Genomic DNA, 24,340 nt, shown 5'->3' on the forward strand with positions numbered 1-24,340 from the left:
TCTATTATTATTGTTGAGAGAACTTGCACTAGTGAAAGTATGAACCCTAGGCCTTGTTTCCTAGCATTGCAATACCGTTTACGCTCACTTTTATCCCTTGCTACCTTGCTTTTTTATATTTTCAGATACAAATACTCATATCTATCATCCATATTGCACTTGTATCACCATCTCTTCGCCGAACTAGTGCACCTGTACAATTTACCATTGTATTGGGTGTGTTGGGGACACAAGAGACTCTTTGTTATTTGGTTGCAGGGTTGTTTGAGGGAGACCATCTTCAACCTATGCCTCCCACGGATTGATAAACCTTAGGTCATCCACTTGAGGGGAATTTGCTACTTTCCTACAAACCTCTGCACTTGGAGGCCCAGCAACGTCTACAAGAAGAAGGTTGTGTAGTAGACATCAGGGTCTAGGGCTAAGGGAAAAGCTCTATACAAGTTCTTGAGGGAAGTTGTGGTCTACAATATCCTTTGCACCTTCCTGCCGCACGTCTGCGTCGCTTTCGCCTAAGTAGGAAAGATTCCTTGAGAGGAATGGTCTTCGGCTATTTATACGGAACCGGGCTCGGAGAGAGTCTTTGTGAGTCCGTAGGGTGAGTAGGTTATGATGTCACCTGTGGCAAAAAAGAAAACATGATTAAAGAAAGGGGAAGGCCGTATAAGGTCGAACCATGCTATAGGCCTGTCCGCATATTGCCTCCGCTGATGCCCAAGGTATTTTTGTGCATAATTGTGCATGCGCGGTACGAATTTCGCTGATGTATGTGGCGATCGACGGAGGCGAAACTGCTAATCCAGCCCTGGAATTGTTGGGCTACCGGCATGCAGAACTGACCGGCCTTGGCCAATGAAGTCCGATAGCTTGATAGCCGATGAGGGGTGCAGCTTGATAGGGCCGCTTTGTACTTCGGTCGCGATGGCCACGGTATGCTCCTCAGTATGGAGGGAGCGCTCCATGTTTCCTTTGATGGTAATGACGCCACGTGGACTGTGCATCTTGAGCTTTAGATAGGCGTAGTGTGGAACCGCATTAAAGTGGGCGAAAGCGGTTTGTCCGAGCAGTGCGTGATAGCCGCTGCATAAGGGGACGATATCGAAGATCAAGTCTTCGCTTGGGAAGTTGTCCAGCGAACCGAAGACGACTTCCAGTGTCATTGAGCCCATGCAGCGGGCCTCTACACCAGGTATTACTCCTTTGAAGGTAGTTTCAGTGGGCTTGATTCTTGACTGATCGATGCCCATTTTGTGAGCAGTGTCTTTATAAAGTAGATTGAGACTGCTGCCGTCGTCCATGAGGACTCGCGTGAGGTGGAGTCATGATTGGATTGAGGACCAGAGCCGCCGAACCTCCATGACGGATGCTGGTTGGGTGGTCCTTTCGATCGAAGGTGATTGAACAAGCCGACCATGGGTTGAACTTTGGGGCGACCGGCTCTATGGCGTAGACGTCCCGTAGTGCGCGCTTGCGTTCCGTCTTAGGGATATGTGTGACATATATCATATTCACTGTTTTTACCTCGGGGGGAAATTGTTTCTGTCCCCCTCTGTTCGATTGACGAGGCTCTTGGTCATCATCATCGCTGGGCGACCATTTCCCCTTGTGTTCGGCGTTGAGTTTGCCGGCCTGTTTGAAGACCCAACAATTTCTGTTGGTATGATTGGTGGGTTTATCGGGGGTGCCATGAATCTGGCAAGGCCGATCCAGTATCTGTCTAGAGTGGACGGGCCATCTCTTTTTGCCTTGAATGCCTTCTTCCGTTGACTGGGTTTGGAGCTGCTGAATCCGGTGTTGACCGCAGTGTCTTGGGTTCCGTCATTATTGTTTCGACGCTTGTGCTTGTCGCGTCATGGCTTGCCATTGCTATCCCTGGTTTCGGAGGTGCCAGGGTCGCTGGTGCTATTGCTTCTATGAGCAAGCCAGCTATCCTCTCCCGCGCAAAAACGGGTCATAAGTGCGGTGAGGGCTGCCATGGACTTCGGCTTTTCTTAGCTGAGGTGTCGGGCGAGCCACTCATCTCGGACGCTATATTTGAAGGCCGCGAGGGCTTCGGCGTTCGGACAATCCACAATCTGGTTCTTTTGATTAGGAACCTGGTCCAGAGCTGTTGGGCCGATTCCCAGGGTTGCTGGATTATGTGACTAAGGTCATCGGCGTCTGGGGGCCGAACATAGGTACCTTGGAAGTTATCTCTGAATGCGTCCTCCAAGTCTTCCCAGCTACCACTAGAGTTTTCTGGTAGGCTGTTCAGCCAGTGTCATGCTGGCTCCTTGAGTTTTAGGGGGAGGTACATGATGGCATGTAGATCGTCACCGCGCGCCATGTGAATGTGGAGGAGAAAATCTTCAATTCATACTGCGGGATCTGTTGTGCCATCGTATGATTCGATGTTCACGGGTTTAAACCCTTCTAGGAACTGGTGCTCCATTACCTCATCGGTAAAGCATAGGGAGTGTGCGGCACCTCTATATCGGGTCATGTCACGACGCAGTTCAGATGAAGTCTGTATGCGGTTTTCGGCCCGGGCATGGTTTTGCTTGTCGCGCCAGGATTGATAACCGTCCTCTCGCGCCGGAGCATGCCCCCGGGATCCATAGATTGATCTGGTCTGACCTGCCCTGTTTTCCAGGTCTTGTCGTAGGTCATATGTGTATCCCCGAGCTATTTTTTCTCTACTTTTACGGCGAGGTGGTGCAGGCTGGTGTTCGGCTCGAGTTGCCGCTCTGTCTCGGCCATGTGGTGGTCGGTCAAGTCCGTCAGTCGCGTTATGCGCAGGTGGTATGGGCTGCAGCGCCTCATCGTTGAATTGGGGTAGCAGCTTACGCTTCAGGTAACCCTTTGTTGGGCGTTCGAGGACGTATTCTTTGGCTGCCAGGACGTTAGTCCATCTGTCGTTGAGCAGATCTTGGTCAGCTTGAAGCTGCTGCTGCTTCTTCTTTAGGCGTCTTGCAGTTGCTATTAGCCGGCGTTTAAAGCGCTCTTGTTCGAGGGGTTCCTCTGGCATGATAAAATATTCGTCGTCGAGGCTCACGTCGTCCTTGGAGAGTGGTAGATAGTTACTATCCTCTGAGTCTTCGGTCCCTGCTTGCTCGTCAGGGTCAACTTGCCCGTCCTCCCGATCATCCTGTTCGGATGTTGGTTCGATGGGGTCTTCTTGGTCTTCGGCGTTCTCCAGAGTATTATTGTCTCTGGTGCCGGTATTGCTGTCTTTTCCGTGGCGCGATTTAGAGCGGCGCCGCTGACGTCGACGCTTTGGTGGTATCTCAGGAGATTCGTCCTCGACTGGATTCTTCTCATCATCGCCTTCTTTAGGTGTGTACACCATGTACACGTCGTATGAGGAAGTGGCCGTCCAGCGTCCGGTAAACGGCGGGTTTCGAGCCAGCTCCTCTCCGGCATCGTCGTCCATACTGTCGATGTCTTCGGAGGCGTAATCGAGCATGTCGGTTAGATCCTCGATAGTGGCTATAAACTGGGTGGTGGGTGGGAAGTAAAATTCCCTGTTTTCAGCCCCTAGTCCGGGCTGGGTGCAATTCGGAAGCGGTTCCTCTGTGATGGCTAGGGAGCGCATTAAGTCCAAAGCCTGGTTTAAGAGCGAAGCTTGGACAGGGACAAAAGTTCCTTGGCCGAGCTCGCATGAGGCGGACTTCAAGGGTTCGGAGCTAGTGTCCGGAGGAGAGTCCGGCTTTGTGATGATTGCCGGTGACACTATTCTCTTCGGTTCTCCGGTGTTGCTCTATAGGCGCAGAGAGTCCGGCAAGCTCTATACTCCCGTCTTCGGACCTAATGATGAGCTCCGGATCTAAGGCCGGGGCGGTGGTTGGGGCCGCGAACCCTAGGAAGATCAAGTCTCCTCGAATATCAGCGACATAGTTCAGATTTCCATAACTGATCTGGTGACCAGGGGCATAGCTGTCGATCTGCTCTAGGTGGCCAACCGAGTTGGCACGCAGTGTGAAGCCGCCGAATATGAAGATCTGGCCGGGGAGAAAAATCTCCTTCCCGGCAGCATTGTTGCGGATGGTCGATGGAGCCATCGAGCCTTTCGATGACGGCACAGTGGAACTCTCAATGAAAGCACCAATGTCGGTGTCAAAACCGGCAGATCTCGGGTAGGGGGCCCTGAACTGTGCGTCTAAGGATCAACGGTAACAGGAGGCAGGGGACATGATGTTTACCCAGGTTCGGGCCCTCTTGATAGAGGTAATACCCTACTTCCTTCTTGATTAACTTTGATGAGTATAGGGGTTACAAGAGTTGATCTACCTCGAGATCGTAATGGCTAAACCCTAAATGTCTAGCCTGTATGATTATGATTATCTCTACGGACTAAACCCTCCGGTTTATATAGATACCGGAGGGGGCTAGGGTTATACAGAGTCGGTTTACAGAGAAAGGAATCTTCATATCCGAATGCCAAGCTTGCCATCCACGCAAAGGAGAGTCCCATCCGGACACGGGGGAAGCCGTCTATCTTGTATCTTCGCGGCCCATTAGTCCGGCCCATGTTGCACAGCCCGAACGCCCGAGGACCCCCTAATCCAGGACTGCCTCAGCGTTGGGATCCCATCGTTGGGAGCCAGTCGCTGGGATGGCATGGTGACGAGGCGGTGGCACGTGTGGACCACTGACCCCGTTCGAAGCATTGGCTGGGCCAGTTTGCCCCAGGGCGGTGCATGTCTAGCGACCGCGCCCGCGACGGGAGGCCGGGGGATTGCGATTTTCCTTAGGGTGAACGTCACCGCCGTGGCTATGTCCCTCGGCTAGGCAGGGAGGGATAGAAGGAATAATCTCTCTACCCGTACCTCGAGGAGCATGGTCATCGGGATGTCGTTGGTGCTGTCCTTGTCCGGTGCCTCCCGCTCCTGCTTTGGCCGCGGGGGAGGTGGTGACAACACTGCCTGCGCCGACCACGTCCCCCACAGTGTCCACATACTCATGTGTCCTCGCATCCCCCACAACGTCAGCGGTCGTAGGTGGCGGAGCCTTCGAGGTGGACGGGTGAGTTGCGGCACCGGGCTTCTTCTTGGGCGCCATAGTTGATGGAGCCGTCGATGGTGAGAATGGCGACGAAGATGACGTGCTGCTTACGCTCTCGGGTTCGCGCAAGTGATCCCCCTACCTGGCGCACCAAAGATGTCGTGGGAAACCATGGCCACCTATGGGACCATGAGCCCCTTTTGGTTTGGCGGGGGATGGGCACGTTGCACAAAGAGCAGAGAAGCGCAACACAGCAGAACAAAGATCACACGGGCAGTTTTACCCAGGTTCGGGCTGCCGTGAGTCGTAAAAACCTACTCCTACTTTGGTGGATTGATGGTGGATAATGGTGGATAACGCGGCGCTCTTGCCCGGCAGGGTTGCCTCGGGGCGAGAGTGACTACGCGCGTACGAATGTGTGAGGGTCCGAATCCTTTCTACGGTCGCCATGGGACTCCTTTTATAGGTAAAGGTTCACCAAAGTGGCAAATCAGTCTTTACATACTGATTAGATTGCAAACAATGCTATCACACCCTCGGGGCACCCCCAGGTGCTTCTCCGGCCCATTGGGTGTCTTTTGGTCCATCAAAATTCCACAAAAAGTTTCGTTGTATTTGGACTCCGTTTGATATTGATTTCCTGCGATGTAAAAAACAAGCAGAAAATAACAACTGGCACTGGGCACTATGTCAATAGGTTAGTACCAAAAAATGATATAAAATGATTGTAAAACATCCAAGAATGATAATATAACAGCATGGAACAATAAAAAATTATAGATACGTTGGAGACGTATCAGCATCCCCAAGCTTAATTCCTGCTCGTCCTCGAGTAGGTAAATGATAAAAACAGAATTTTTTATGTGGAATGCTGCCTAACATGTTCATCTCATATTCTTTTCTTTGTAGCATGCACATTTGGACTTTTATATGGTTGAAAGCAATAGTCTGGTTTTGACATGAGGACTTAAATACTCAAGCATATCAACAAGCAACCATGTCTTTCAAAATATCAACACTAAAGCAAGTTATCCCTAGCCCATTATGCTCAACCATTGATCCATTCATGAAACGCACTCGCATGTTAGCTACACCCAATGCTCAAGTACGATCATAGTGCCCCTTAGTTGGTACTTTATAAGAGAAGATGGAGACTCAAGTAAAAATAAAAATTGCATAAAGTAAGAGAAAGGCCCTTCGTAGAGGGAAGTAGGGATTTGTAGAGGTGCCAGAGCTCAAAGTGAAAAAGATAGAGATAAAACATTTTGGGAGGCATGCTTTTCCTGTCAACGGAAATGACCGAGTAGTTCCCAATACTTTCCATGCTAGATATATCATAGGTGGTTCCCAAATAGAAAATAAATTTTATTCCTTTTTCAACCATACTTTCACTTTCCATGACTAGCTGTATCCACGGGTGCCTTCCATACCAACTCTTTCCAAGGAATTTATTATTTGACAACATAAATTAAATTCATTTTCCATTTTGGGACCGGACATCCCTAATACCTTTTCCGTACTCTCATGCAATGACAAGTGAATAAACACTCCTCTTGAGAATAACACATCTAGCATGGAAATATATTAGCCACCCCTTACTGTTTCATGAGCGGTACGAGCACACAAAAGAGAAATTTATTTTGAAAATTAGAGATGGCACATGCAAATTTGCTTAGAACGGCAAAAGAATACCGTATATAGGTAGGTGTGGTGGACTCATACGGCAAAACTGGTTTAAAGGATTTTGGATGCACAAGAAGTGATCATACTTAGTACAAATGAAGGCTAGAAAAAAGATTGAGAAGCATCCAACCAAGAAATGAAAAATCTCCTAAGCAAGCATTAAGCATAACTAACACCGAATAATGCACCACAAGTAGGATGTAATTTCATTGCATAACTATTGACTTTCGTGCTTGCATAGGGAATCACAAACCTTAACACCAATATTCTTACTAAAGCATAATTAATCATCAACATGACTCACATATCACATCATCATATCTCAAAACTATTACAAAGAATCAAGTTTATTTTGTCCAATGATCTTCTTGAAAGTTTTTATTATATACTCCTTGGATATCTATCACTTTGGTACTAGTTTCCTATGTTGCTTTTAATAAGCTCAAACAAATATAAGTGAAGATCATGAGCATCATATTACTTTCTCTCAAAATAATTTAAGCGAAGCAAGATAGAATTTCTTAAAAAAATTACTAACTTTCAAATAAATCTAAGTGTAGCATCAGAGCATTTCTTCAAAAATAATAAAGCACACCGTGCTCAAAATGATATAAGTGAAGCACTAGAGCAATTCCATAGCTCATAAAGATTTAAGTGAAGCATAGAGAGCAATTCTAACAAGTCATAGCATAATTTTGGCTCTCTCAAATAGGTGTGTCCAGCAAGGATTCATAACAAAAAGCAAAACCCTTGGCTTGGTGCTCCTCCCGAAACGCCACCAGCGCTGCGCTGGCGGAGTACGGGGTGGCGGCAAGGTAGAGCACCAAGGGCTCGAGAGGTTGTGGTGCCACCATCACCGGAGGGCTGGTCAGGTACTTCTTGAGGTCTTGGAAGGCTCGGTCGCCCTCCGGTGTCCACTCAAACGGGCCCTTCTTCTTCATGAGCTTGAAGAAGGGTAAGGCGCGCTCTCCCAGCTTGGAGATGAAACGCCCCAACGCGGTCACTCGTCCCGCCAGCTTCTGCATCTCTCCGAGGGTCTGCGGCGGGCTCATGTCCTCGATGGCCTTGATCTTCTCCGGGTTCGCCTCGATCCCTCTGTGGGATACGAGGAATCCCAGCAGCTTGCCGGAAGGGACACCGAACACACACTTCTCCGGGTTAAGCCGCAAGTTCACCTGGCGCAGGCTCTCGAAGGTCTCTTCCAAGTCTTGAATCAAGGTTCTCGCCTCCCGAGACTTCACCACTATGTCATCGACATAGGCCTCTGTGTTTCTCCCGAGCTGCCGCCCCAAGGCGATATGCATCTGCCGCTGAAAGGTCGCGCCCGTGTTGCGCAGCCTGAAGGGCATGCAGGTGTAGCAGTACACCCACACGGGGTCAGGAAGGCTGTCTTCTCTACATCTTCCACCGCCATCTTGATCTGGTGATACCCTGAGAATGCGTCCAGGAAGCTCAGCAGGTCGCACTCGGCGGTGGAGTTGACGATCTGATCGATGCGGGGGAGCGGGAATGGATCTTGGGGGCAGGCCTTATTAAGGTTGGTGAAATCGATGCACATCCGTTCCTTCCCGCCTTTCTTCGGCACTACGACGGGGTTTGCTAGCCATGTGGGGTACCGAACCTCGCGAATGGCACCCACTACCTCCAGCTTGCGGGTCTCCTGGACGATGAAGGCTTGCTTCTCTGTGGATTGCCGCCTCGCTCGTTGCTTGACAGGGCGCATGTTGGGGCACACCCTTAAGTGATGCTGAATCACCTCTCTTGGAACCCCCACCAGCTGATTGGGCTCCCATGCGAATATGTCCTTGTTTGCGCGCAAGAACCTCACCAGCGCCTCTTCTTGGACTGAATCGAGGCCGGCACCTATGGTAAAGGTGGCTCCTGAGGGTTTGTCCTCATTGACTGGCACCTGCTTGGTTTCCGCCTTCTCTTGGGTGAACAGCTACTTCTTCTTGGTAGGCGTGGCCTCCTTGGCTTCGGGGGTACCGGCGCCGGCGGGCTGCGCGCTGCGGTCTTGAAGGCAAGCTTCAGTGCCGTTACGGCCTCCTTGGTGTCCCCCTTGATGGTGAGGACGCCCTTGCTCCCAGGCATCTTCATGAGGTTGTAGGCCGGGTGAGTCGCCGCCATGAACTGGGCGAGAGCTGGGTACCCGAGGATGGCGTTCTATGGGAGGCCGATGCGGGCGATGTCGAAGTCGACCAGCTCGGTGCGGTAGTTGTCGCGCGTGCCGAAGGTGACCGGGAGACGGATCTGTCCTAGAGAGTGGGCACCGTCACCATTAACTCCTGAGAAGGGCTTGGTGAGACTGAGCCGCTCGAGCGGCATGTGAAGAAGGCTGAAGGCCTCCACGGAGAACAAGTTGAGGCCGGCACCGCCATCGATGAGGGTCTTGGCAACAACCACGTTTCAGATGGTGGGCGTGCAGAGCATTGGGAGCATGCCCGAGCCGACGGTGGAGTCGGGATGGTCTTCTGAGCTGAAGGTGAGGTCGGCCTCTGCTGCAGCCCAACCTGGCGGAGCCCACTGGCGCTTGGAAGCGGCCCCAATCTGACGTAGGAACGGCTTGATGTGGCGATCTGAAGGCGGTGCTTGAGAGCCGCCCAACAGGGCTGCGACTGCGTGGTGCGCCGGCACCGCGTAGCAAGCAGAGAAGAGGTCGCGGAGTTCCCCTAGGACACCACCGTGGATCCAGGGAGGTTGAGCAGCCAGACGCGTGGCTCGCCGGCGAGGGCCATGGGGAACCAGTTGGCCATGACCTTGTCGTCGCCCCCGGCCTCGAGGACGGCCTCCTCGTACGCCAGTAGGAACGGCGACGGGTCCACCGCGCCATCGTAGTGCGGCGGCATCTCCGGCCTGAACTTGGGTGGCCATCGCACCCGTCGCAGGGTGGGGGCCAGGGCTCGGAGCCCCCTGGCCCCGTCGTCAACACCGGCCGCAGGAGCGGATGGCGGGGCACCCGCCATGGGGGCGAAGCGTGGCGGCGCAGGGCGTAGGCCAGGGGAGAGAAACTACGGCGCACCCCTACCTGGCGCGCCAAATGTCAGAGATGGGGTTCTAGCAAAACCCTTAAGGTTCGAACTCTGGGGTGCGCGCGAAGTTCTTTCCCTCCTACCGATCCACGCCCTAGCTCACTAAGATCTTGCGGACGAACTCGACGAACTCGCAACACAGAAAGACAAGAGATTTATACTGGTTCGGGCCACCATTGTGGTGTAATACCCTACCCCAGTGTGTGGTGGTGGATTGCCTCTTGGGTTGATAAAGAACAGTACAAGGGGAAGAACAGCCTCCTGAGGTTGAGGTATTCTTGTGCTCTGTGGACTTGTGGATGAGAACTCGATTTGTTCCCCCCCTCTACTGTGGCGGCTAGCTCTACTTATATAGGCCCTAGTCCTCTCCCCAAATATTGAGCGGGAAGGGAGCCAACAACGGCGGGCGAATTTGAAAGGGGACAGCTAGTACAAGCTATCCTGACAAAAGTGGTCTTCGTCTGCAAAAGGCTCTGGTGGTGACGCCGTCTTGGGCTCCACGGTGACCTCCGTCTTGCTGTCCTGCTGGTCTTGGTCTTGTTGCACCGATATGGAAACCTTTGCCTGATGCCTCGGTACTCCGCGTCTGTGCCTGCCTCCTTAGCACCAAAGAGGAAACAAGGACGCTGCGCGTGCTGGCGCCCGCCTGGTGTCGATCGTCATGGCTCACGTCACGAGAGCCTCGTGAGGTTTTCCCCACCTTGATATCTCCCCTCCTCGCGAGGCAGCCTGGTGAGGCCGCTCCCAAGGAGGTCTTGCGCCGTCCGCCTCACGAGGCTTGGCCCCTCGCAAGGGTCTTGAATGCTTTGTTGATGAAGATGGGCCGTACAGGCCTGCTAGCATAGCCACGCCGTGGGCCGCAGGCAGGCAAGTCTGGGGACCCCCATTCCCAGAACGCCGACAAACATGTTTATGCAGTTTCTGATGCCTGTCAGCAAGGCAAGAGTCATCAGCTTCCTTTCTCCGAGTCAAGTCGTGTAGTCAATAAACCGCTTGAACTTGTGTTTTCGGATGTATGGGGCCATGCCCAAGCCTCTGTTAGTGGTCATAATTACTAACCATGGTGTAGGTACTGGACGAGGAGCACACCTTGAGCTTCTGGATGAGCAGCCGCCCATGTCTCTTCCGACGTCCGCCGAGCCCGCTCGCGACAACCCTCCGTCACCTAGCTCGCCGACGGTGCTGGCCGAGCCGGGCCCTGCCACCTTGGTCCCGCATGGGGCTGGCCACACACTGGCTGAGTCGGTTGAGCTGGCCGAGCGATCTTCGCCCGTGCCACCCTCTGCAACAAGGGCTGAGCCGGCGTTGACGCCCTCCTCGTCAGGTCGGTCGCCTGGCACAGCCGACTTTGTGCCTGGAGAGCGATCTGCGTCATCATTGCCATCTTCACCGACTTCGTCTCCGCCGCCACCTCCGCCGCCTACCGCTATTCTGCGTCCTCGTACGTGTAGTCAGAGTGGTATTGTTCAGCCGAAGGAGCGCACTGACGACACGGTTGCATGGATTGCGGCGTGTATGGCACAGACAGATGCTGACCCTACTGCTGAGCCTCAGCATTTTTAGGCTGCTCTTCGGATTCCTCATTGGCGCAATGCCATGGAGAAGGAGTTTCAGGCACTACAGAGGAATGATACTTGGCGTTTGGTTCCTCCTATGTGTGGTGTCAACATCATTGACTCCAAGTGGGTGTTTAAGGTAAAGAAGCATGATGATGGTTTTATTGAGCGATACAAGGCATGATTGGTGGCCAAAGGGTTTAAACAACGGTCTAGTCTTGATTATGAGGATACCTTCAGTCCAGTTGTCAAACCTACCACCATTCGCCTGCTTCTGTCCTTGGTTGTTGCCAAAGGGTGGTCTCTGCGCAGCTTCATGTTCAGAATGCTTTTCTCCATGGGGTCTTGGAGGAAGAGGTTTACATGCGGCAACCTCTAGGTTTTGTTGATCCTGCTCATCCACATCATTTGTTTCGTCTTGTTAAGGCGCTTTATGGACTTAAGCAGGCTCCTCGTGCATGGCATGCCTGACTTGGCTCGGTTCTTCGACGTCTTCAGTTTGTTTCATCCACTGCTGACACGTCTCTGTTCCTGCTCCATTGCCCTGAGGTTACTATGTATCTGCTGGTTTATGTTGATGACATTATTCTTATCAACTCCTCAGTGACTGCCGCTGATCATCTATTGGCTGCTTTGGGTGGTCATTTTGCTGTCAAGGATCTGGGTACTCTTGATTACTTCCTTGGTCTGGAGGTTTCACGGTTCCCTGCTGGCCTGACTCTCACTCAGCGCAAGTATTCCTTGGACTTGCTGCGACATGCTGGTATGTTGCAATGCAAGCATGCTACCACTCCTATGTCTGCGACTAATCGGTTATCAGCCTAGGATGGCGCCTTGCTTCCTTCAGATGATGCTACAGAGTACCGCAGTATTGTTGGAGGTTTGCAGTACTTGACTATCACACGACCGGACATCTCCTATGCGGTCAACCGTGTGTGCCAGTATCTTCATGCTCCTCGGACTTCACACTGGTCAGCTGTGAAGCATATACGGCGTTACATCTCTCATACTGTCTCCTATGGCTTGCATCTTTGGCCTACCTCCTCGAGTGCTCTCTCAGCATTCTCTGATGCAGATTGGGCTGGGAACCGGGATGACCGGCGATCAACGGGAGGCTATGTTGTCTTCTTTGGTCGCAACTTCATCGCCTGGAGTGTGTGCAAGCAGGCCACAGTATCTCGGAGTAGCACTGAACAGAGTACAAGGGGGTTGCCAATGCCACAGCTGAGCTTATTTGGGTACAGTGTCTATTGAGAGAGTTGGGAGTCTCTCAAGAGCAGCCACCAGTTCTTTGGTGTGATAATATTGGTGCAACGTATCTTTCATCTAATCCAGTTTTCCATGCCTATACCAAGCACATCGAAGTTGACTATCACTTTGTGAGGGAACGTGTTGCACAGAAACTTCTTCATATCAAGTTCATCTCCTCTAAAGAACAACTTGCTGACATCTTCACGAAGCCACTTCCCCAACCGTAGTTTGAAGGTTTTAGGCGCAATCTTAACTTACTTTGTACTTCTGGCCATAGTTAAGATTGAGGGAGGGTGTTAGATAGTATATATACGTAGTTTCTGTGTATACCCCTGTATCTTGTATTTGTACACTTTGTGTACCCTTATATATATGAGATAGCCACACCCGTATTGGGTGTCGTTCAGTTTCCCAAACCCTAGTTTTTAGAAGGAGCTCACAACGAGGTTACTGGGGAACTCAGGGGAGCCAGAGGTTGTTGGAGTCATGGGGATCGACGGCGGACAGAGGCGACGTCCCGTGTAAGTGCATCTAGTGCCCTTAGTGATTTTGGTGTATTGAAGACTTATAGGTTAATGGACTAATGTGTTTATGAGTGTACACAGGTCTATAAGTCTATGAGGTGTTTGATATTTACAGAGAAAGTCGACCCCTGAAAATGAAGTTCTTCGACTGAAGACTTTGGATTTCTCAAGACTTTCTGAAGACTTTGAAAGTGAAGAAATTGGTGTGACCTTGAAGACTTGGTATTCATTTGAGGAACATGAAGTGTGAAGAATTTTGTTTTCGTAGTTTCATTTTCCCTTTCTTGAGTCATAGGAAACACCGTACTGTTAAAGGGGGTCGAGGAAATACTAAGGAAAAATTTCCATGTGATGCTCAACTCAAAATCCTACACCTACCAATCCCTTCGAGTGAAGCCATTGGAAATCTCATACAGTTCAGTCATATTCTTCAGTGACAGAGACGAAGTTCTTCTAGTGTCTGAGGAATTTGTTCTGACTGAGGAGTTAGGAATTCACCAGTGCGGATTGCCTACACAGTGAGGAACATGATAGCCCTGAGGAATTTGATACTCAAATTTCCGACCGTTGCTGTGCTATGCGCCAGCTGTCCCAAAATATCTACCCACCTAACGGTCATATCATTGAAGGGCATTTATGTCTTATCATGTCGGGCTGCTCCCTAGGCTATAAATAGCCGCCCCCTACAACCACTAGCTGGTTGGCTGCTTCGAGAGAAACTGACATTTGTCATTTGAGAGCATCCCATCCTCCGAGGACTTTGAGCGGAAATCATCGAGTGAGGAAAACTCAAACCCAAACACCTACAAGCCCAAAGTGATTGAGCATCAGTGAAGAGATTGATCCCGCGTGGATCCGACGCTTGTTACCTTTGAAGACTGTGCTTCTTCCAGACGGTTAGGCGTCATGGTCTAGAGCATCCAAGAGGAATTATGGATCGCCGAGTGACCGAGTTTGTGAAGGTTCGGAAGTCACCTGAAGACTTACCACGAGTGATTGGACGAGGTCTGTGTGACCTTAGTTCAAGGAGAATATGATGAGGACTAAGTGTCCTGGACTATGTGTTCAGGACTGGGTGTCCGGGACTGTGTGTCATCGGGTTTAAATACCCAGCCGCTCCAACCAGATGTACAACTGAGACAGCTGTTGGAACTGGTCTACCAAATCATTGTCTTCACCAAGCCTACTGGTTCTATTTCCTCAACTCTTTCATTTCCTCATAATTGTGTTGTGCGCTTGTTCATATCTGTGTTTGAAGACTTTGACTGAAGACTTTCTCAATTTCCTCAGTTCAATTTCTTCAGTCTGTTTGTCTTCATCCTGTGTTATCCTGTGATTACGCTTTCTGTACTCTGTGCTTGTCTTCATTTCATCATGATGACCATGCTTCTATTCTGTTATGTTTACTTCTGAGTACTTATTTCGCTGCAAGTAGTTCTTCGCTAAGGAATTTCCTCACTGGCAAATTCCTCAGTGAAGAATTCATAAAAATCGCCTATTCACCCCCCTCTAGTCGATATAACGCACTTTCAATTGGTATCAGAGCAAGGTACTCCCTTGATCTGTGTGATTTTGGTTTAACCGCCTGGAGTTTTAGTTATGTCGACCGCAGGTATGAAGAAAGTGACATCCCCCATCTTCGACGGTCACGACTATCCCAAGCGGCAAGCCATGATGAGGAAGCGCCTCATGGCCATGAACAGCGAGCTGTGGACCTTCACTGAGATTGGCCTTACCAATCTGTGCAAGATGGCTGAAGCTGAAGAGATTCGCAAGTTCACTCTTCTCAACCTCACAACGAAGGATGTTATCTGCTCCTGTCTGTCTCAAAATCAGTTCAGGAACATTATGCATCTCGATCATGCAAAGCTTATCTGGGACCATCTCTCTGATGTCTATGAAGGTCATCGAACCTGTCATGATCCTTGGTTTGAGGACTTCAAGGAATCTCTCAAATCAATGACATTCGAACCAGAATCATCATCCTCCTCACCATGCCTTATGGCAGATGGTGAAAAGGTAACTGAATGCTATCTATCTGAATCCAGTGATGATGAATCTGGTGATGAATTTGGACACAGTTATGTCAAACTTGCTTCCCTTGCCGCTAGACAACAAAGAGCTTTGGAAAAGGTTCAAAACATGCTTAGTAAGAGCGATGATATGTTGAGTGAAGAAATGGATCAGTCAAAAGCTTTGGCTGAAAGTCTTCAGAGACTTCATACTAAGTATGACACCCTTCAAGATCAACATAATACTCTCTTATCTGATCACGAGAAGCTTTCTTATGAATTTCTTCCAAGAAAGCAAGATCTTGAGAAGGTAAGAGTGAGTTATGAAGATCTTCAGAAGGAGCGCGATTCATTAGTTGCTCAACAAATCAGCGCTGCTCAGGAAGAATTTGTTCCTCCATGTTTGAAATGCATTGAACGTGAATCTGCTAATTCTTCACCTGAATGTTCAAATGCTTCTAATGCTACAAATTCTTCAACTGTCTCTGCTATCACTAATTCCTCATCTGAGGACATTGCTAGTATCACTGACGATGCATGGCTGAAGGAATTGTACATGACAGGCATGTACAAAAGCCTCAAAGGGCATCTGACTCTTTGTGATGTGCTTAAAAAGCAGATCCTCAACAGGAACCCTAGGAAAGAGGGTATTGCCTTTGAGAGGAAACTCAACGCTGATGGTACATATTGGAAGCCTGAGCAGTACCCCAAAACCTCATGGGTTGCTGCAAAGGGACCTCCAGTTGATCCATCTAATTTATCTGGCTTTACATGTGAATCTTCTCATTCTTCTGAAGAGTCATTTGACTCCAACTATAAACTGTTTATAAATCAGAATGGTGAAGTATTTGCTAGATATGTTGGCACTAACTACAGGAACAGTTCTCCTATGAAGAAAATCTGGGTTCCCAAAAGATGCCTTGAAAGTCTTCAGGTGAATGTCCTCATGACACCACCTGTGAAGAATAGGAACCCCGGATCAAAATCTTCATATGGACCAAATTCTTCATATGGATCCAAGTCCTCATACGGATCGAATTCCTCACGTGGATCATATTCCTCAAAAGGATCAAAGTCCTCATATGAATATCATCGTGCTAACAACTCTATTTTGCAGGGAAGAGCTAAGGGCTATGAATATGAGCATTATTCTTCTAATCATTATGTTCATAAGTCCTCGAAGAATTTCTCTGCTTATTCATATGCTTACCCTAACTCCTCTTATGTGAAACGAAATGGATTGGCTTCTATGCCACCTTTCTCGTATGGAGCTCGCAGAGTGATGAACTCTTTGCCACCCCTTCAGATGTGGGTGGTGAAGAAAAAGAACTAATCTCTTATGCAGGGTCAGGTCTCCAGACGTGCTCAAACGTCTGAAGAATTTGCTGGAGACCTGAAAAGTGCCTGAAAGGACGCATGCTAATCATGAAGAAATGAACTTTCATTTCTCACGTCCTCATACTGTTTTTAACTGTTGCATTGCTTGATGAAATTGGTTCGATGAATTGCGATGTCATATTCTTCACTGATGAAGTATATGAAGTTCGTAAGCTGCACTAATTCATCTGCAGGATGATCAACCCAAAGCCACTGAGTGGGTCCTCGATAGTGGATGTACAAATCACATGACTCGTGACAAGAATCTATTGATGGATGCTCCCTTATCACCATCGCATCTGAAGCATATCATCTTCGCTAACAAAGGCAAAAGTCAGGTATTGGGTCTAGGTAAGGTTGCGATCACAAAGGATCGACACATGGACAAAGTCATGCTTGTCGAGTCCTTAGGATACAACCTCATGTCTGTCTCAATGCTTTGTGATCTTGATATGGTTGTTGTCTTTGGCAAGTATCATTGTGTTGTTGTTATGGAAGCTGACAATTCCAAAGTCTTCGAAGGCTTTAGGAGAGGAGACTTGTATATTGTTGATTTCTCTACAGGACCGCAACCAACCATGTGCCTACTTGCAAAAGCTTCAGAAGGCTGGCTATGGCATCGACGACTTGGTCATGCAGGCATGAGGAATTTGCACACGCTTGGGAAGAAGAAGCATCTCATTTGCATTGAGAATGTCAAATTCCTCAAGGATCACTTGTGTGGAGCTTGTGAAGCTGGAAAGATGACCAAGGGTAAGCATCCAGCGAAGGCTATCATGACCACTACTCGACCATTTGAATTGCTTCATATTGATCTCTTCGGTCCTAACCATTACTCAGCAGTCACAAATGACGCATCTCTCTATGGCTTTGTTATTGTTGATGATTAGTCTCAATACACATGGGTACACATTGTTACTTACAAACATGAAGTGCAGGAAGTCTTCAAACGATTTTCCTCGAGGGCTTCAACCAACTTTGGTGTGAAGATCAAGCACATCAGAAGTGGCAATGGAACTGAGTTCAAGAATTCTGGTCTTGATGACTATCTTGATGAACTTGGTATTACTCATGAGTTATCTGCTCCTTACACTCCTCAGCAGAATGGCGTCGTGGAGCACAAGAACATAACTCTTGTTGAGATGGCTCGCACTATGCTTGATGAGTACAAGACGTCTCGTCACTTCTGGATCGAGGCAATTTATACTGCGTGCCACATCATCAACAGGGTATATCTTCACAAATTCTTCAAGCTAAGAAGACTGCCTATGAACTCCTCACTGACAAGAAACCCAATGTGAGTTATTTCAAAGTCTTCTGTGCTAAATGTTGGATTAGAGATCCTCATCACAATGCTAAATTTGCACGAAAGCACATGAAGGTTTTATGCTTGGTTACGGAAAGGACTCGCACACCTACAGAGTCTTCAACAACGTTCTTCACAAGGTTGTTGAAACTGTAGATGTGTGGTGCGATGAAACTAATGGCTCGCAAAGAGAGCACCTACCCTCTGTGATAGATGAACCAGCACCTGAGGAAACTATCAAGTTCAAGGCTACTGAGGATGTCATTCCTACCGAAGAATCCGCTGAAGAATTTATTCCAGAACATGAAGAACGTCGAGCTAATGCACCTGAAGAAAATGCTGAAGAATATGGTGCTGAAGAAAATGCTGATCAAATTCCTCGACGACAACCAACTCATCCTCGCGTTGCAAAAGAAGTGCAAGTTGAAAAGATCATCGATGACATTGAAGCACCAGGTCCTCTCACACACTCAAAAGCTTCACATTTATCTAACTTTTGTGGGAACTATGCTTTTGTCTCTATCACAGAGCCCACTAAGGTAGATGAAGCATTTTTGGATCCTGAGTGATTCAGGCCATGCAAGAAGAATTACATCAATTCGAACTCAACAACGTCTGGGAACTGGTTAAACGTCCAGATCCTCGCAAGCACAATATCATTGGCACAAAGTGGATCTACCGCAACAAGCAAGATGAAAATGGCCTTGTGGTGAGGAATAAGGCACGGCTTGTAGCTCAAGGCTACACACAGGTTGAAGGAATTGATTTCGATGAAACTTTTGCACCTGTTGCTAGACTTGAAGCTATTCGCATATTACTTGCTTATGCTGACCATCATGATATCACTTTATATCAAATGGATGTGAAAAGTGCATTCCTCAATGGTAAGCTTGAGGAAGAAGTATATGTTGCTCAACCCCCAGGTTTTGAAGATCCAAAGCATCCTAACAAAGTCTTCAGACTCAATAAGGCCCTCTATGGCCTCAAGCAGGCCCCTCGGGCATGGTATGATACTTTGAAGGAATTCCTCATGAAGAAAGGCTTCAAACCCGATTCACTCGACCCTACTCTTTTCACTAAATCTTATGATGGTGAATTTTTTGTGTGCCAAATATATGTTGATGATATTATCTTTGGCTGTACTGACCAACGTTATAGTGATGAATTTGCCTATATGATGAGTGAAGAATATCAAATGTCTATGATGGGAGAGTTGAAATTCTTCTTAGGTCTTCAAATTCGTCAACAACACAATGGCATATTCATATCTCAGGAGAAATACCTCAAGGATGTACTGAGGAAATTCGGCATGCAAGATTGCAAAGGCGTCAAAATTCCGATGCCCACAAATGGTCATCTGTGCACTGATGAAAATGGTATTGACTTCGATCAAAAGGTATACCGCTCCATGATTGGTTCTTTATTGTATTTATGTGCATCTAGGCCAGATATTATGCTTACTGTTTGCATGTCTGCCCAATTTCAAGCTAGACCGAAGGAATCACACCATAAGGTTGTGAAACATATTCTTTGATATCTAGCTCACACACCAACACTTGGATTATGGTACCCCAAGGGCTCGGCTTTTGATCTCATTGGATATTCTGACTCTGACTATGCTGGTGATCATGTGGACCGCAAGTCAACATCCGGTACATGTCATTTCCTCGGAAGATCTTTGGTCTGTTGGTCCTCGAAGAAACAGAACTGCATATCACTGTCTACTGCCGAAGCTGAGTACATTGCTGCTGGTTCTTGCTGTGCTCAATTGCTGTGGATGAAGCAAACTCTCAAGGACTACGGCGTCAACATGAAGAATGTGCCTCTCTTCTGTGACAATGAGAGTGCCATCAAGATTGCTCACAACCCAGTTCAGCACTCGAAGACAAAACACATTCAGATTCGTCATCATTTTCTTCGTGATCATGTGTTGAAGGGCGACATTTCTATTGAGCATGTGAAGACTGAAGAACAGCTAGCCGATATCTTCACAAAGCCCTTGGATGAGAAGAGATTTAGCAAGTTGCGGTGTGAGCTAAATATCCTAGAATCTTCGAATGTTCTTTGAAAAGGACACTCATCCTAACACTTATGCAAAATTGATGACTTAGATGTGCAACACATGAAGAAACGTTTTTCTTCAATCAATGAAGAATAACACTCTAAGTGTGAAGAAATTAACGAAGAATTTGATTCTCAGAACCCTACGACAATTGTACGCGGTGTCTGAAATCATCATTTTTATACGGTGGGTCACGCCACCACAAAAGTTGAAAATCTTCAATTTGAGTTTTTCCTCAGTTTTTGAAATTCCTCAGTTGTTCATGTTCTTCAACTTTGCATTGTCTTCACCTTCTCCGTCGTTTTTCTTCATTGGCTATATATATATGAGTTTATGTCCTCTACAGCATTCACTTATGGCTAATTCTTCAAGTTGATTTTTCTACTAAGTGAATGTGATCGGACCCTTCCCCCTCTATGCTATACTCAACCCAATCTATTCACAAATTCTTCATGTGCGCTCTATTTGAAACTCGTTCAAAATCTTCACTGTGTCCTTGTCAGCTGAAGAATTTACGAACGGAACTTTTAACTTATCTTATCCAAATTTTCGGCTTTGCCGCTCAAACCATTCCGCATCCCACGAAATACTTATCTATTCACCCATGATCTAACACGATCTCCACTTCTCAGTACGTGGGTGACACATGTCAAGCGAATGAGAAGGGTCAGGGGCACGTTCGTCCAATTTCTTCGGGTGAATAGTTTTTCACCGTGGCTATAAACACCCCCTCTCCCCTTCCTCACTTCCTTTACTCCGCTCGACCTCTCTCCAGCTCGAGCTTCTCAAACCCTAGCACCGCCGCTACTTCATCGTTGCCGGTGAGGAAGAGCTTCACTACCTCGACCTCGTCGCCGCCGTACTCGCGCCGGCCGCGGAAATCTTCACTCCGCCGCCGCCGTAGCCGTCCTCCTCCGCCGAGTGAGGGCGTGGAAGATCTGCACAGACGAACTGCTCATCTCTACCTCACAGTTCATCGTGTTCTTCATTCAGGGTAATTAAAAGTTACTTTTACTGCCCTCCTTGATTCAAATGATTTCTACAAAATCATCAAAGGTGTTTATTCTTCAAATTCTTCACACACTAAACACCTCACTTGTCATCTGTTCTTGATTTGTTTCTCTAAGCAATAATTTTTCTTCAAGATTCCTCAATTGTGTGGATCTTCGATCTATACAACTCTGGAACCTAAGACAAAGAACGCTTAGTGAAATTCTTCAAGACTCATCTGGTCAAATTCCTCAAACTTGTTCTTTTTGAAAATCCTTCTGAGAACGCATATGACCTCTTCAAATTCCTCGCAACTATACTTTGTTCACAGGTACTCATGTCCGCTGCTGAATCACTAGGTTCTCATCAACTTAACTCATTTGCAGTGTTCCTCGAAGAAAGGTTGCATACTTCTTCAGAGAATTCAATTGTTAAAATTCCTCATCTGAAGAAAATGGCTGATGGAAAGAAGCCACGGAAAGGAGGAAAGAGGCCTGAGAGCAACACTGCATTTGAAATCCCTGAGGACATCTAAGCTGGGTATTGCACACCCCCTGAGGAAGATAAAAATCAGCGCAAGGTGCGCATTCAGAAGATAGAGAGGAGATGGGCAAGAGAGTGGAGGGAGTACAGATATGTGACTCCCAAGTACATGAAGAAATTCGCACTCAATCCTCCATGCTCAAGACCTCCGTTGGCACCTGGCCAAGAAGCTGATCTCACCAGCCTCAAGCGTGGTGAAGATTATCCTGATGAATGGGCCAAGTGCCGGTCAAGCTGGCTAAACAAGCTAGAGAAGTAGTGAGGAAATTCAATGAAGACTCTGCTGCTGCTGCTGCCGCTGAGGTCTCTGTCAAGCCGAAGAAATCCATGGCAAAGAAGCCTGCGCGTAAGCCAAGTGCTTCACCGTCAATGTCCTCACGGCCAATTCCTCACGCTGCTCCTGCTCCTCCAAAGTCCACAGCTACTCCGAACAAATCCTCAGCACCTGTGCATCTTGCCATGTGCCAAAGGACTACAGGCATCTGTATTGCCTCAGGAGCTTCAGCTAGTTCCTCAGCTGCACCAAATTCTTCAACAGGACCCTCTCTGCTGAAGACAAAGACCACTGCTGGACGAGGCTCTCGCCCAAGTCCTCACAAGAAGCAGGTCGCCTTCCAAGTGCCGTCTGAAGAAGATGAAGCTGATGATGAAGAACTTGCTGAAATCATCAGAGATAGGCAAGTCAGGGCCGCTAGAGCCAAGGGCACAAATGTGCCTCTGCTTTTGGATCCAAAGTTGATCCTCGATTACATTGATCTCTGGCACAAGGACCCAAACACTCCTATGCCTGACTTCAAGCTGACTCCTGGCCAAAGTCATATGCTGACTGCCTTCATCCAAGAAGAGAAATGGAAATTTGAGAAGGCCAGGCAGCTCAAGAAAGCGCAGTACAGGAAGGAGAAATTCCTGAAGAACAATGTTGCCTCTATGACAACTGATGAACTTGTGAAGATCCAGTCTGAAATCAAAGTCCTCAGCGATGATTTCAATGCTTACTATGCTAATTGGAAAAGAGCCAAGGTCAGGTTTGTTAAACTGACTGAGAAGTTCACCTCCAATGTTGCAGCCCGATTGCAACAAGAAATTCCTCAGGCTGAAGCATCTGCTCAGCCAACTGAAGAACATGCCAGCATCGCTGATGACATTCAGGCTGCTGAAGAAAATGTGAGTTCCAGGGCTGATGACTGCATTCCAGCCGCTGATGAAATTGCCAGGACATCCACTAGTGGTGCGCCTGAAGAAAATGAAGAGGTCAGGGAAACTGCATCAGTTGTGCCCGAAGAAAATCAACCACATTCCTCTGCTCCTCCTGCGCCTACCCCAACTCCAATTCTTCCATCTGCATCAGATGTGAAGAAGACCAAGGCTGCAGAGCGTGCAGCAGTGAAGAAAAGGAAAGCATCAGCTCCTTCAGATTCTTCAGCACCGAAAAAGATGAAGAAATTGACAAGCTCATTTGCTAATCCAATTGATGTTGTTCCTGTTTCCTCCATGCCATCAAAGGAAATCGTCCCTTTTGATGAAGAATATGTGATCCCTAGCAGATCTGATGAAGAAAATCCTTCTGCTGCTTCGTCAGAGCAGATGGATGAAGAAATTGAAGTGGATAAAATCCCTTCAACCCCCACAGTTTCCTCGCCTATGCCTCAGTTTACTGCTGAAGAGGCCGGTGTTGAAGAAATAGAAGATGAAGACATGGACATTGGTTGTACCACACCAGTGATGAATGATGACTTTTGGGAAAGTTAGCACCCCAACTCTCCACTCTTCACACCATTGCAACAAATTCCTCAGTCCCCAGCAACTACAGTTCAAATGGGATCTGATGAAGCTCATGAAGAAATTCCAGCCACTAGTCCTGAAGAAAATGAAAATGAAGAATTGAAGACCCAGGCTGCCACTGAAGAGGAACCAGAAATTCCTCAGCCTGAAGAACCTGAGATTGCGATTCCTGAGGTTGTAATGCAACTGACTGACACTCCTCTGCCCAAGCCAAAGGATCCATTCTCAAGGAAGCAAAAATTCAAGGCTAATGATTTCTTCGGCGAGCACGTATTCTTCATTGATTTACAACCCCTATGACTCTGCTCGCATTAGGAAGAGGCGTTTCTGAACTGCCAGCCAGGCAAATGTTTATTCCTCAGTGCTGTTCAACAAAGACAAAGTCTTTGATCATGAGCACATTCCTCACGTGGATATGTAATCTCTGTCGTGCTTCGTGCCAGTCCTCAGTGTTCTTTACGACGCTGGATTGTTAAATTTCTACACTGATATATGTGATTGGAATGAAGAGCTCATTCTTCCATTTTATGCAACTCTGCACATCACCGGAGACTCTGAAGATGTGAATTCATGGGTGCTGGATTGGATGTCTGAAAATACTCACTACAAGGCACCAGGTACTGAATTGCTTCGTGCTTTGGCTCTCAATCCTCCCCTTGAAGTTGCTTGTTGCGTCTACAGTGAACCTGAGCTTACAGATCACTATATGCAAGTGCTGATGAAGCCATTCAAGCCAGGTCAGGCCCCAAGAACTAAATTCCTTGTGAAGGAATTGTTATATGTGCCTCGGACTGTCTATCGCATTCTGACGAAGACATTAAGTCCTATCAAGGGCCACGACTCGAATGAAGAAGAAGTCATTGGCATCATGAAGAATCTGCTTTTCAATATCATTCATGGCGTTCCCATCAACTTCCATGATTTCTTCATGAGGACTCTGGCCAATGTCGCAATGTCACCGTTTGAGTTGAAGCCTTATGCTCCGTGGATTATGAGATTCATCAGAACAAGGTCTTCACTCAACTACAAAGCTGATACACTGAACCATTGCAGCTACTTGCCCCCGATTGAAGTCCTCAAATGGACCTTTTCCTCAGCTGATGAAAAGGGCAAGGCTACTGCTGTTATTGATGAAGGCATTCGTCCATTGGATGGTCAATTTCGCAAGGCTGCATCCTACTCCACCAATGATGACTTTGCCACCCATGACTCTGCCGCCAACGCAACCAAGCCAAATCCTCA

The sequence above is a fragment of the Triticum aestivum genome, chromosome 7D (genome assembly GCF_018294505.1).
Source record: "Triticum aestivum cultivar Chinese Spring chromosome 7D, IWGSC CS RefSeq v2.1, whole genome shotgun sequence".
NCBI lineage: Eukaryota > Viridiplantae > Streptophyta > Magnoliopsida > Poales > Poaceae > Triticum > Triticum aestivum.